This window comes from Danio rerio, chromosome 2 (assembly GCF_049306965.1).
Source record: "Danio rerio strain Tuebingen ecotype United States chromosome 2, GRCz12tu, whole genome shotgun sequence".
Lineage (NCBI taxonomy): Eukaryota > Metazoa > Chordata > Actinopteri > Cypriniformes > Danionidae > Danio > Danio rerio.
This window is the reverse complement of record NC_133177.1, coordinates 18,268,045-18,283,871: the sequence shown is the minus strand read 5'-3', so window position 1 is coordinate 18,283,871 and position 15,827 is coordinate 18,268,045. Positions and strand designations below refer to the sequence as shown.

General features: G+C 35.5%; 1 protein-coding gene and 1 long non-coding RNA gene across 4 annotated transcripts in view; one reads left to right on the top strand and one right to left on the bottom strand.

Moving 5' to 3' along the window:
• Window positions 1-15,827, bottom strand: part of ntng1b (netrin g1b) — a 167,463-nt gene that overhangs the window by 26,941 nt on the left and 124,695 nt on the right. The window lies entirely within an intron of this gene.
• Window positions 1-15,827, top strand: part of LOC141378020 (uncharacterized) — a 76,744-nt gene that overhangs the window by 53,585 nt on the left and 7,332 nt on the right. The gene's annotated exons all lie outside the window — the stretch shown is intronic.

Sequence of the window (15,827 nt, the reverse complement as noted above, 5' to 3'; positions counted from 1 at the left end):
TTGGATCGGGTTGCCGTATCAGCAGATACTCAAAATCAAATGACTCGGACTCGAGGCTAAAAAAACCTGATCGGGACATCCCTAATTATGTATTCCCTTATGTGGTTCTATGGTGCATGTTCATCAAAGCGTTTTTAACACTGCTAAAAAAGCCAGCTTAGTGCTAGTTTCCCCTTTTTTCTGTTGTTTTTAACTGCATAGTCAGTTGCTGAGCGTGTGTTTTAGACTGTAATCTCAAACCTTTTGGCAGTTGGTGAAGCAATCAATTCTGATTGTTTTTAGATCAGTGATATTAACCGTTCCATTTCAATTCAATATCTACAAAGAAAAATGCTGCTAACTGGCACCCATTGACTTCCACAGTTGGAATAAAAATACTATGGAAGTCAATGGGTGCCAGCTACTTTAGCAGCATTTTTCTAAATAGCTTTTTATGTGTTTAAAGGTCCTGTGAAATGTGCATTTTTTATTCAGTGTCTGAAATAATCTCAACTGAAAAATGAAGAGAGGGTGGGACATATAGTAGCCCCTCTCCTTTAAAAAAACAGCCAATAGAGTTGTGTTTTTATCACAGCTCTGCCAGTGAGAGTGGTTGTGCGTCAAATTAAAAGCAAATGACAAGTGACCTGGTACTAGAGAGCATTTGATTGGTCAGAAGATCTGATGAGAAACTGAAGTATGAGGCAAGGTGAATTTTTTTTTTTTGATTGTTGATCGATTTAGGCGGATGTGACAAATTGTAAGCTTTGGATGTTTTATATCAGTTTTATATTTTTTAAATGTGAATTTTGTCACTGTTTTGGAGCACACTAGCTTATAAATGTGCTCAAAACTAACAGACTAAAAATAACATCTGAAATGTTTTATTTTAATTTCACGGGACCTGTAACAGACAAAAGAGACTCAAATAGGTTTTGAACAAGTGAAAGGTTAATAAATAATTTTTTTGAGTGGATGAACTTTCCATTTGAAAAATTACACAGGATGTTCTAAGCGCATTAAAAAAACAACATAATAAATGGAATTAAGCACCCTTCTCTTTCAAAAGGGCCAACAATGATATTGCATCACCACTTAAGTGTATCCCCCAAAAGACTCTTGAGTTCTTACAGCACATCACAGGCCTCATTACAGCATTAGCGACTCAAGGCTAATTGTGCATTCTGTTCACCTGGGCTATGAATGACAAGTCTGGAAAACAGGCAGAAGAGGACAGCTGGTAGATGAGCTCAGTGCGCATTGATTAAACCAACACACATCTTATTTATCACAAAAGTACCAAACGCACATAATTCTTGGCTCCTCAAGCACCTGTTCTTCCCACATGGGGTACAACAAGAGCAACGAATTGAAAATCCTCCTCTGCGAGCATGAGATCAAGATCTTACGGATCTGCCTGGTTAAAGCCAGCACACATGCGCAATCAGTTTTTGAGCCGTTTGCCGTGGTTGTTTATGTGGAGAGTGCTGCTGTGTGCAATGCTAATGTGACATTTGTGCATAAAAAATGTGATCAGTTCCACATATACTATATATATTACACAGAGCATACATTCTTCTTCTTCTTGTTTGGCCTTAGTCCCTTATGGTTGCGAGGGGCTCTTTGGAACAAGCCATTTTAGACTTGTCAATATGATAACGACTTGAAATGAAATGAAATGAAATCGGCTAGCATTGCTTAAAAAACAGAGAAACTAGATGGCATTTGCCTATTTTACTAAGGACCTGGATAAGCACAAAAAAAAAAAAAAAAAAAAAATGTAACAAGCAGTTACATAGAACCTCCCTTACAAGAAACCCCCTAAACTTAAAATAAATTTGAAGTAAATAAAGTACATTGTTATAATTTTTTTTTAATCAATTGCATTGTTAAAATAACCTCCCAGTCTATAAAAGCCTGACTTTTGCTAAAATGTGTATTTTTCATTTTAACACATCACAAAAATATTATAAATATTTTTACCTTAAATGGTCATAAAGATCAAATAGGCCCAATTCATTCCAGCATCTGCTACTTTTTCATTCATTTGTTCACTTTCTTTTAGGCTTAGTCCCTTTATCAATCAGGGGTCACCACAGCAAAATGAACCACCAACCTATCCAGCATATGTTTTTACACAGCGGATGTCCTTCCAGCTGCTACTCATCACTTGGAAAAACATCCATACACTCACTTATTCACACACATACACTACGGACAATTTAGCTTACCCAATTCACCTGTACCGCATGTCTTTAGACTTTGGGGGAAACCGGACACCCAAAGGAAACCCGCGTCAACATAGAGAAAACATGCAAACTCCACACAGAAATGCCAACTGACCCAGCCGAGGCTTGAGCCATCAACCTTCTTGCTGTGAGGCGATCATGCTACATACTGTGCCACCATGACACCCTTTCTACTACTTTTTCCTGTTCCTTTAAATAAGCGTGCCTCTGTTTTATGGCAACGTTATGCTAACACAAGTTTACTTCAGACATATTTTTCAAACTTTCAAAAACAACATTTTCACTGTGGTGAAAAAACTGCTCTCCTGCTTGCTGGACAAAGTGAGGTACTATGAGGCGCCAGAGTGGACAAATTTCAAGCGATTGCAGAGAGACTGAGTACCTACGAAAATTTGCGCTAGAGAGAGACCGAGTATTAGTGTGCGAGATAGACTGAGTAGACACGAAAGAGGCCAAGTGCACACGAGAGAGACAGAGTATTGGTGCGCAAGATAGACAGAGTGGATGCGAGAGAGGCAGAGTGCAATCGAGAGAGACCGAGAGACTATTGAAGTTACTATTATCAATTAATTAATGGCATGGGAAATCAGTTTATTACACTGAATAGAGAGTAATTATTTTAAATTTATTTATTTTTGAGCACTTATCATGGTGTTCTGTTGTGGAATGGGATGATCAGACAAGCTTGAAGGATTTTTAAATTGGATTTTTAAAAATTCTTTAGCATATAATGTCTTGGGGAAACAAATGGCACCGAATAGTAGAAATGATCCAATTACAAATGTTTTGGTGATACAAATTTGAATTGAGAAAGAGAGCTTTTTATTGTTTAAGCTTAAATTTTCCAACATATTTACGGGACATCTAATATTGTTTCATTAGTTTGTTGCACTGCAGTAGCCTACTGCAAAAGTGCTGCAATAAAAATGACTGGAGCTGTCATCACATCAGTGAGTTCACAGAATTTCCTTTTCTGATGCAATTGTTTAGTAATTGAATGATTAAAAACTTTTCATTTTTAAAATCTCTGAATAAAACCAAAGTCCCTTTATAGTATTGCATAGCCTTTGATGAATCCCATATAAAGAAACAATAATATATTGGTTTGTTATATTAAAGGCCTAATAAATTATTACATATCAAAATATAATAGTGGCCTATATTTAATGGTGCCCAAGATATTTGCTCAAAGTTTAATGCACTGTTTAAGTATAAATGCATTTTCAAGATATTAATCAATTTTATCCTATTTTTTTAATTAACATGATCACTTTCAGTATTTTAGGACACACCCGAGTAATAAAGAGCATTTAAGTCAGTAAAACTGATCAAATTATCTTAAATAAAGTGTCAATTATAACTTCACAAACGTTACAATTGTATTAACCAAACGTGTAAGTAAACATAGTTGTATTTGTGATAGTAATTAATAATAGTAAATTTAATTGTCTCTTGCGTGCGCCAATACTCAGCCTCTCTCGCACGCATTCAGTTTCTCTCGCACACACATCAAATCAAATCACTTTTATTGTCACATCATCAGCAGCATGTGTGCTATGATAAGTGAAAAGCTTAGAAAAGCGTACATTCGGTCTCTCTCGCGCGTTCACTGTCTCTCAGTGTTCGCTTGACTTTTGTCCACTCTGGCACCTCACAAGGTACTACACTCCTTCAGGGCGAGTTCTAGTACTCATACACAGTTATAAGCTCTATTACAAAATAATATAGTGTTTTTTTAGGGGAATAATATCACAAAATATTGTCAGACATTTAAATTCTAAGTTTTTAGTGTAAATAAATCAGTCTTATATGAACAGTATGGCCAATCTAGAACTTATGAAGAATTTTGGTAGTTTAAGTGTTAATCCTGAGTTTATTAATCCGGGAGTTTTTCAGGACACAGAACAAAACGAGAGATGGGTCTGAAATACGGGAGTGTTGGCAGGTATGGTTTAACAATTTCTAGATCTGCCACTGACAACACCAAATTATTTAATATTCTAAATCTACCAAAAATCTAATCATAACAAACAAACAAACAAACCAAAAAAATATACATATGTTACATACAAATATAATTTTTTATATGTATTTTTTAGGTCTGTAGTAAAAAGAAAATGAACAAATGGAATCAAAAATATAATATGTCAAAGATGCCAAAATGATAAAATATATCTCATGTAAAAGACAAGTAAAAGAAAAATTAAGTTTACTTAATAGGCAAATGACATGGTAACATGGTGGGGAAAATAATAAGCTTGTGCTTCATCCCGCTCCATTTCGACCATGATGAAAGTATTGTGTTTAAAGAATTGTTTCATGTATAGATTTATTTTTTTTAAAGAGGAAAAATCAATCAAATTTACAATTAAGTGAAGTAAGCTATGTTTGTAAAAGTATATAAGCAAATTTACTACAAACTGAAAATGTATTTTATATGACACTACACATTTCTCAATCGTAATAATTACATGGTAAAATATATGCTTTAGAACATGTTTTAATAGGTCTATTTCAATTGCAGAGCTTTGCTAAATTGCACAGCAATTTCTTAGTGAAACCTGTTTCTGTTTTTTGGAGTGTAGCAAATTTGGATGCTGCTAAAAAATTTAAACGTCACCCATTAGTAACCCAGACATGATGTGCCCAAAAAAAATCCCACTTTATACCTAGAGCTTTCCTCTCGTCTCGTCTCGACTCGTCTGCTCTGCTCTGTTTGGCAGTGCGGTGCAGGTGTAAAGGCACAGCAGGACACTTTTGCTTTCACACGAAATGTTCCTTCCTGCCTCTCCAAGCCCATCCCACCAGACAAAGACATGGATTTCATTTCCTGCTGAATTATTAGACGCGGGGTCACACAACACTATATATCAGCACGAGGAGCCTCCTGCCTATGAATCTGAACATGGAGATAAATCGCCCTTGTGATTACAGCAGAAGACTTAATGACAGATGAGAGCCATTACAGCTTAATTAAATTCTGCACTTTCAGCAAATTTATCTTTATGCGAGAGCCATATGTTTCATAACCTCTCATGTAATACGAGCCACGTAGGAGAAGTGGCGTGTCACTGAACATCGTGCTCATTTGCGGCGCGACTATTGATTTCACAAACCTGCAGGGGCAGAAATGTTATTTTGATTTCATATGCAAGCCTGTTGCGTTGTGGATTTCTCGCCAAAACAGATGCTAATATTGCTTTTGATATAGGTGGTCCTCGGTTTTCTCTGTTGGGCGCAGATGTGCCCTGGTATTGGGTTTTTAATAACTGGCTGTCAGTCTGAGCTTTGCCCTTGCATTATGAGGGGCTTTTATAACAGGGGCGAGAGGCTAGAGCGATATTAAGGGCTTTCAAAAGTATGTATACTCATACAGCAGCTCAGACTTCAGGTGCACTCAATCTAAAATTGTCATAAAAGATCACGCAATGGATTGTTGTGTATAATCGAAAAAATATTCTGGGATATTTTAACCCAAAATTGACAAACCCAATGGCTGAGTTATTATTATTGTAATTTTTTTCATTTTTGCAACATTTTCTATGAGGCCTCTATTTATAATGCATTATAAGGGTATCCATGCTAAATGGCTTACAAACAATGTTATAAAGTGTATCATCTTATGAATATACACTACCTGACAGAAGTTTTGATTTGAATTAGCCTATCCAAGTTTTAAGAACCACAAATAATAACTTGATTTCTAGTTGATCATTTGGTATCAGAAGTAGCTTATATGAAAGGCAAAGGCTTCTAGATTACGCTTATTTTACCTAAATAAAATATAACCATGCTTTTATTTTTAATTATTTAATTAGGATAGTAAGGTCTGAATTCACTTAGACAAAAGTCTAAGAGGTGCAGTAGGTAGTGCTGTCCCTTCACAGCAAGAAGGTCGCTGGGTCGCTGGTTCGAACCTCGGCTTAGTTGGCGTTTCTGTGTGGAGTTTGCATGTTCTCCCTGCCTTCGCGTGGGTTTCCTCCGGGTGCTCCGGTTTCCCCCATTGTCCAAAGACATGTGGTATAGGTGAATTGGGTAGGCTAAATTGTCCGTAGTGTATGAGTGTGTGCGTGAATGTTTGTGGATGTGGATGTTCCCCAGATGTGGATGTTTGTGGATGTGAGTTGTGGATGTTTCCCAGAGATGAGTTGTGGCTGGAAGGGCATCTGCTGCGTAAAAACTTGCTGGATAAGTTGGCGGTTCATTCCGCTGTGGTGACCCCGGATTAATAAAGGGACTAAGCTGACAAGAAAATTAATGAATGAACAGAATATTAAGTCATGGTGCAGTGGAGGAAGAATGAATATTATGTATGACTCCCATGAGCTTGGAGGACTGCATCCATACATCTCTGCAACGACTTAAATAACTTATTAAAAAGCCAACTGGAATGGTAAAGAAAGCGTTCTTGCAGGACTCCCAGATTTCTTCAAGATTCTTTGGATTCATTCTAAATGCCTCCTTCTTCATCTTACCCCAGACATGCTCAATAATGTTCATGTCTGATGGCTGGGCTGGCCAATCCCGGAGCATCTTGACCTTTATTGCTTTGAGGAACTTTGATTTGGAGGCTGAAGTATGATACTGCTGAAGAATTTGCCCTCTCCTGTGGTTTGTAATGTAATGGGCAGCACAAATGTCTTGATACCTCAGACTGTTGATGTTGCCATACACTCTGCAGATCTCTTACACGCCTCCATACTGAATGTAACCCCGAATCTTGAATTTTCCTTCACCAAACTTGACTGATATCTGTGAGAATCTTGGGTCCGTGTAGGTTCCGATGGGTCTTCTGCAGTGTGTGTGATGATTGGGATGTTGTTCAATAGATGATTCATCTGAAATATTTACCCTCTGCCAACTAGAAGTCAAGTTATTATTTGTTTCTCTTACAACTGAGATCGACAGCAAGACTTTTGTCAGGTAGTGTACATACAATATCAAAAGCAATAATACTGATAACACTGCTGAATTTAAGTTATTATGGATTGCATTTCCTATAAGTTCATCTCTTTTTAATTTCCTAAGTTTCATATCTAGACTTTGTTTTCTTAAGATCTGAAATACGTTTCTCAAATGACGAAATAACCCGCAGATGAACACATATGGTTGAATGCTTTCTCTCCACCTGCTGAGCACGGCGGGATGCACTGTTGAAGCAAGCTAGAGAGACGGATTTAAACTTAGTCATTGATAATCTTAGGTTTTGTATCTGAAAAAAAAATAAATAAAGTAGAATGTTCTCTGACCAGTACCACTTCATCCATTTATTAAATAGCTAATTGCCAGAATACATAAAAAAAATAAAATAAAACTGCACACAAAACATTATGTTTTGCAAGGGCTAAAGAAAGCTGACAGAAACAAAAATGTCTGAATGGAGCATACACTAATGTAACATACCGCTATATACATTTCTTGAGAGCACCAAAATATGTCCCAGGAGGTACTTTTTGCAGTTTTGTTTTCGCAAATCCACCAGAGAACGCTTTGTATTCTTTTTCAAGACTCAAATTTCTCTCACGAGTGTCATTCGTGTCTGCTGTTCTCACGTAAATCCATCAGAGGCTGCTGTTGATTCACTAAATGACTGACCGGTCAACTGACCCATCCACCTCCTTCATGAAAACCCAACACATAGTATTTTTAAAAGGACTGATTGACCCGCCCACCCATTTCCCTAAACCCAGTCATTTATTCATTTTCTTTTCGGCTTAGTCACTTTATTAATCTGGGGTCGCCAGAGCGGAATGAACCTCCAACCTATCCAGCATATGTTTTACGCAGCAGATGCCCTTCCAGCTGCAACCCAACACTGGGAAACATCCATACACACTCATTCAAACACATACACCATGGACAATTTAGCTTACTCAATTCACCCATTCTGCATGACCTTGAACTTGTGGGGGGAACCCTGGAAGAAACCCACGCAAACACGGGAGAACATGCAAACTCCACAAAGAAATGCCAACTGACCCAGCCAAGGCTTGAACCAGCGACCTTCTTGCTGTGAGGGGATTGTGCTGCCCACTGTGTCATTGTGATGTCCTCTGTAAACCTGATAGACAGTTTTAAAAATAAATTTTTTAATTCCAGAAAAAGAAAAGCCCTCGCCTAATTTTTACCACAATTGCAGATTTTACCACATTCTCACCCTGTTATTTACCTCAATATTTTATTTTTTGGCTTCTTTGTTTTTGTGTTGCCTGCTTTCTGGAACCGTTCTTTGTCAGTCTCGAGCCCTGTCATTGTGGTCAACTCCTGGACAAACTGATAACAGCGGGAAAGTCATCTATATAGAGGTAAGCGTTCAGCGAGTAAGCGTGAGAAGAAACGACATCATACCACCCCGTAGCATTCGTTTTAAAGACAAAACACCACCATATATACTTCTGGCTGCATAATTTATCTCCAGAATTGTATATAGGGCTACATTTTCAGAAAGAGATTATATTGCAGACAATAGATGCAAACACTGACCGTCAAGGTGATTTGAAGTACCTGGATGAGTACATGCAAAGTTCTTATATCCACATTTCTATGTAGCTGCTTGTCTTGTATGCCACAGTTTTTGTCTTTGAACAATACATATGTTAGTATATGCTTTAATGAAATGGTTTCATTTCTGTCAGCTTTGCATGTCTGACTGCTTATCTTGTGACTGAAAAATGCACAGGTTTTTGTATGCTTCATCAGCTTCACTTTTAGTTTCTATCAGATTTGCACTTAATTAAAGAATTAATATACTAATACTTTTCAAGCCCTTCAGTCTTATACAACAGCCATTAAGCCTGTCAGACTTTATTCTGTGATAACAACCTCCTGGGTGTAATTTATCCCTAACTTAATGCCTCAACCTTTGCGACTAGATTCTCTGCTGTAATCCCTATATACCTTATCTTAACTGCTAAAACAACTACCTAAGAATCTATTAATAAGCAGTTCATTATGAGTTTGAGGCAAAAGTTATAGTTAATAGTGAATAGGTGTTTCTCATGCTAAAGGGTTACACATAATATAAGTGGTCTTTGTCTGCTTTAAGTATTAAAGTTGTTGTTGTTTTAAATGGCCATAAAATATCACAAAATAAAAAAAAAAATCATGAAGGTAAAATTAAATCAACAATGCATGAAGAATGCAATTAATTTTACCCACAAAAAAATACAAAATTAAAGAAGCTGTACAGAGAAAAAGCTTGAGCATTTAAACGGTACAACAGATATTCTGCAATAGTGCTCGTAAAGCCTCCTCACACTTCTGTATTACTCCGCCCACATAGAGTGATAGCAGATCCATAAACTACGGTGGCCAGGAAGTGCAAAACAATATTACAAAGTGTGAAACACTTTTACAAAGCTCGAGACAAATTTACATTTTGAAAAACATTTTTACCTATCATCAGACACAAATTACATAGGAAAAACAATTTTACAAAGGACAAAACAAATTAACATTTTAGAAAAAAATTAACAAGAAAACACTTTTACAAGTCTTGAAACAAATTTACCACAAACCAGAAGAGATGTGGAATATACCATACACTGGTAGTGACCAGGAATGTAACACACACACCGGAAAATATCAGCTCATGTGTGACTTTGTAGACAGGTTTCCACGAGTCTACAACTATAAAAATCATGGTTTGGCCAACTGCAATAAAACATATTAGAGCTATTCTGAGAAAAAAATCAGTGTGAAAGTATGTAGAAACATGTAAACGATAAAGATTGACTGATAAAGATATCAAAACCAACCCAACCTGTCGACCTACTGTAAGTAGCTCAGTTAGATAGGTCGGTTGATACTCTTGCAGAACCTTTTGACTTGGGTTCAAATCCTGTTGATGACATGTCAATTATAATTATTTCTTTACATTAATTTTGGTTCATACTGTTCTGCTACACAGATGTTAAAGTCAATAATGTTTACTTGACACCAAGTAATAAGAATCTCAATTCGTTATGGGCATGTTTTGTTGCTGTGAAAAAGTGACGAATCTGCCAAACTGCAAATGTGAATAGTTTACATCTGAAAAGGGGCCTCAGTTAAAACGGTCACCAGTCAAACTGTAACACCGGCTTCATTCAGTTTTCTGTTAAGAGCCCTCAAGCAGATGTTTACATCGAGTAGACTTGACATCATGTTCACGATTACAGCGTACGAGTGGCCCTCATTAAAATATTGAACACATTGATGCAGTATGTCTGGTGTTTCCGTCTGGTCCACGTCCTTTATGAACTCCAAACACCGACCACACGTGAAGCTAAACTGCGTTAAGCTGCTCGTGTTTGCAACAAAATGGGCAAAACAACCCTCGACTGCTGTCTATGTTCGGTCACTTTAAACTTTATTTACACCATATACTCCACAGCACGAATTTACCGCACTTACCAACATCAACAACTTTCCCCCGCGTCACTCCCGGTGTGGTACATTCCACGTCACTTCCGGTGTGTGGTTCATTCCCTTTCCGTAAGGAATCTGTAATTGTAAATTTGTTTCGGGACTTGTAAAAGTGTTTTGCGTCTTGTAATTTTTTTTTCTAAAACGTAAATTTGTTTTATCCTTTGTAAAATTGTTTTTCCTATGTAATTTTGTCTGGTGGTAGATAACAATGTTTTTCAAAATGTAAATTTGTCTCGAGCTTTGTATAAGTGTTTCACACTTTGTAATGTTGTTTTGCGCTTCCCGGCCACCATAATAAACGCACTACAGTTTGAAAAATATTGCAGTCGTCAGACAACATAATGTATTTTTTAGGCTTGCTTCATCAATAATGTAGTTGTTTGGAATGCAACTGCAGTTTATTTATAAGAATAGTGCCTATTTTAAATATTTATAATTCTGAGATACAGCATGTCAGCATCCTTCAGTCTGTCATACTAGCAAAGACGGTTGATGCTCCCCCATAAGATGGCGACAGAAACTGCATAATAAGCCCTTAGAGGAGAAAAACTTTTAAAAATTAATTTTAAACTACATTTCATGAATCATTCTGGCAAATAAGCAGATTTTATGCACATAAAAAACATTAAATTATATCACCTTAGTAAGGTAACATGTGCACAGAAATCATCACAGGGAATCACAAAAATGTGATACACATAACCATCCACACACAAAAGCTCCACTGTCAGGTCCCAGGTTGTGAGTTATTTGCTAAGTATTTTTCAAAGCTGTGTTTCCACCTATGAATTTATATTAGAAACAATAAAAAAATTCGTTGTCATGAGATTTTTAAAGTAAATAAATAATATTTATAACAATATAAGATTGGATCCTTTGGATGTTGCCGACTTTATTTTTGTTTTTTTTTTATAATTATTTAAAACTTTTTATTGAGAATTGACAGTATGTGCCTGTTTGACAAACATGTTTCTATTTATATATTTATCTATGTGTTCTTTTCATATGCTTATTTTTTAATTATTTAAAAAAATAAAATAATTATTTTGTGTTTTTTGCTTTTCAGTTTTTTATGCATGGTTCGCATTGAGGAGAGAGTAACACATTTCACTGCAGCACTTTCTGTGTGTTTGTGTGTGTGTGTATTTTATTTATTGCATATGTGATTGTGATAAATGTTGGAAGTTGCTTTAAAAGTATGCTATATACCAGGGTTGCTCAATCCTGTTCCTGGAGATCTACCTTCCTGCAGATTTCAATTGCTACCTATATCAAACACACCTGAACCAATTAATTAGGACCTGAACACCACTTGATAATTACAGGCAGGTGTGTTTGATATGGGTAGCTACTGAAATCTGCAGGAAGGTAGATCTCCAGGAACAGGATTGAGCACCCCTGCTATATAACATGGGGGTCAAACTCCAAGTTGCTGGAGAACTGAGGGCAGCAGAGTTTAGTTCCCACCCTGCTTCAACATTACCTGTAGATTTCTAACGAGCCTTACTTAGTTTTATCAGGTGTGTTTAATTAGAGTTACAGATTAAAGTCCCGGTCACACTGCACTTTTCTCCCTATAGACTTCCATTCATGCGCATGTGAGTACTGCAGACCTGGAATGCAAGCTCATGCGACAAATTTTACAGTTTGCAGCACTGGAAAGTTCAAGCTTGGAGAACTTGCGAAATCACATCATGTGTTTGCTTGAGACTAATCAAAGATCAAACCATGACCTCTCTGAACAAAAATTATGGACCAGTCGCTTGCTTTTTCAATCTCTAATTATTTTGTTTAATCCCGCTCCTTTTCGCAGTGCCATATGACAGAATTTTGCATGCTCAAACGTTAGTGTGACCACAGCCTTACTGTGCAGACCTGTGGCTCTCAGTAATATGTAAGATGATATTTATATCTGCTGATTTCTTAATTTTGATATACATTTTCTGTTGTATATTTGTTTGCTGCCAAAACAATAAAATAAATTTGTCAATTTTGATGCCTTCTATTTTTGATAACAGGTAAGAATACTAATTAATTTTAGTAACACCTTGACATACTATGAATCTGTATGCAGTATAATGCTGTGAGTTGTAACACTACAGTACAGTAATTAACTGTACACAGTTTCCAGTTAGTTACCATTACTGCTCTATTACAGTAATTACTTGTAATTTATAAGGGATTTATAAAGCATGAATAGTCCTCACTTTAGATTAGGTCACAAAACTGCATAATGTTGAGTTAATAAAGCATTTATTAACATATATAGTAACCATTACTATATGCCTGAATAATAAGACATATAAACTTTGATGTCAATATTTTATGAATCATTTACTAACTCATTCTGAATGATCCTAAAAACCCTCAACTACTCTTAAATACAAACGGTTTGTAAATAATGTGATACTTAATTTAGTAATGAAAAATAAATCATTAACTAATTATGAAAATACAATCATTAACCACATTATATAGGTGCATTTAAGTCAAGAATAGAGCATTTGTAGCTGCAGTTATAAACTGCTTACTAACGTTTATTAATGTAGAGCTAATGCTTAACAGATAATGAGTTCACTATTTGCTAATGCTTAATAAATGATTTATCATGTGTTGTTATTATAAAGTGTTAACGATTAATTCTTTACAATTAATTATTACTTATGAGCAACGTATTGCTTATATTGTTAGGATTATGAAAATAAACAATGGTACATTTGAATTCACATTATTAGACTGAGTTATGCATACATGCGTTATAATAAATTAAGAATATCTGTTTAACTGTTGTTAAGATTATTAATCAGATGAAACCACACATTTTTAATAGCATAAGGGATTAGACATGCACTATAAAATAAATTAAAATATGCTTATAAATTATAATATATGCAGATTTCATAGGAAGTGTTAACAAAATGCTTAATTCTACAGTTAGGATTTGGCCATAATTGTTTAAACTTTGGGTTGAAATAACTTGCTGAGAATGCAAAGCAGAATATTCATAAACCCAAATGTGCACTTCATGCAGCGTCCCGTAAAACGTCCTCTGCTTGTGTCTGCAGAAGTATATGGCTTGTGCTTGATGCTAGTGACTCAGTTTTGAGTGGCCCTGTGCTGAGGGGCCAGAGGCATCTCCTCCCACCATCTGGACAGTGCTGCGCCTCTCGCCGTCCCTGAGCTACAGTTACTGACTTCATTAGATTTATTAGGGCAATGAGCCCCCTGCCTTGGGCCGAGAACTTGACAGATGTGCCACTGCTCAATGCCAAGATGAAGCTAAAGAAGATGCTCAATCCCAGCTTTCATAGGCTGAGAGAAACACCAAAAAGACAATTTTTTTGAGCTTAATTCCAGGAATTTTTTTAGACAACAGTGGAAAAAAATAAAGATAATAATAAAAAAAAAACAATAATGTTTGAAATCAAATGTTTGTTAAAGAAAATTCGGAAGGTGACATTTCTTTAATCAAAAACACAGTAAAATAGTGGATTGTGAAATATTAATAATAATAATTCTTTTCTGGAAACTCAAAGTGCTTTACACATTTTTTTGGGGAATCTCCTCATCCACCACCAGTGTGCAGCATCCACCACACACCAGCTGATTGGTGAAGAGGAGACTGAGTGATGAAGCCAATTATGATTTTTGGGATGGAGGCCATGATGCACAGAGGCCAGTGGGCAAATTTGGCCAGGGTGCCAGGGTTAAACCCCTACTCTTTTTTTTGAAGGACATCCTGGAATTTTTACTGACCACAAGGAGTCAAGACCTCGGTTTAATGTCTTATCTGAAAAACGGTGCTAACTGAGCAGTAAAGAGTCCCCATCATTATACTGGGGTGTTAGAGCCCACACAGACCACAGGTTGAGCGCCCCTGCTGGTCTCACTAACACCACTTCCAACAGCAACCTAGCTTTCCCATGTGTTCTTCCATCTAGGTATTGACCAAGTGCAGATCTGCTTAGCTTCATGTGGTTGACCATGACCAGCTGCCGTCTAATATTACATATATGCTTTATATAAAACAATTAAATAATACAACAAAATAATGCCATAACAAAGAGAAAAATATCTAATAAAACTGACATTTCTTTAATATAATGGTAAAATATAATTTATTTCTGAGATGGAAATGCTGAATTTCCCTTAAAATAATAATAATCTGCCAAAAAAGCAAAATAATCTGCCAATGGGGTAAGAAAAATATTCTTGTTTTCCAAAATATAAGATTAAATGAGATTTTTTAAAAATGTATATATATATTTTTTTTCTTACCCCATTGGCAGATTATTGCTTAAATCAAGACAATAAGTTTAGCTTGTCTAAAAAGGCTTCTTGATTTAAGAATATTTAGAAATTTAGAAAAGAAACAATAAAAAAAAATCTAAATAAGAAAATAGTTTGTTTTTGCAGTGTAAAAGTAAAAACACTTTAAAAACAAATATGAATAAAACTCACAAAATGACTTTAACTAACTAATTAACTTACTAAAATAACAAACAAAACCAACAACAATGGTAAAACTTAAAGTGTCTTCTTTCACATGATACCTAATGTTTGTTTGTAGCTCACTAGGGTCAAAAACTGTTACTTTTTAAAGTTACACTGCAAAAATGCTTTTCTTACTTAGATTTTGAGTCTTCTTTCTAGTCTAAATATCTAAAACTTCTAATATCAAGAAGCATGTTCTAAGCAAGCAAAACATATTGTCTTGTTTTCAGAAATATGCCAAAATTAAGTGAGTTTTTCCTTAAATCAAGTGAAATAATCTGCAAATGGGGTAAGCAAAATAATCTTGTTTTTACATTTGACATAAGACTATTTTGCCTGTTTTAAGGAAAAACTCACTTCATTTTGGAATATTATTCTTAAAAAAAGACAATATGTTTTACTTGTCTAGAAAAGTTCTTTTTGATTTAAGATTTTTTTAGAAACAAGACAAAAAAATCTAAGTAAGAAAATTATTATTTTTTGCTTAGTAGACAAGTAAAAATTATTTAATTGTTTTACCAAAAAAAATATTAAAGTTAAGCAAGTTTTCCCTTAAAACAAGCAAAATAATCTGCCAATGGGGTAAGACAAATATTCTTGTTTTCAAAAAAAGAAGATTAACCAAGATTTTTTTTTAAAAATAATTTATTTTTTACCCCATTGGCAGATTATTTTGCTTGTTTGAAACAAAAACTT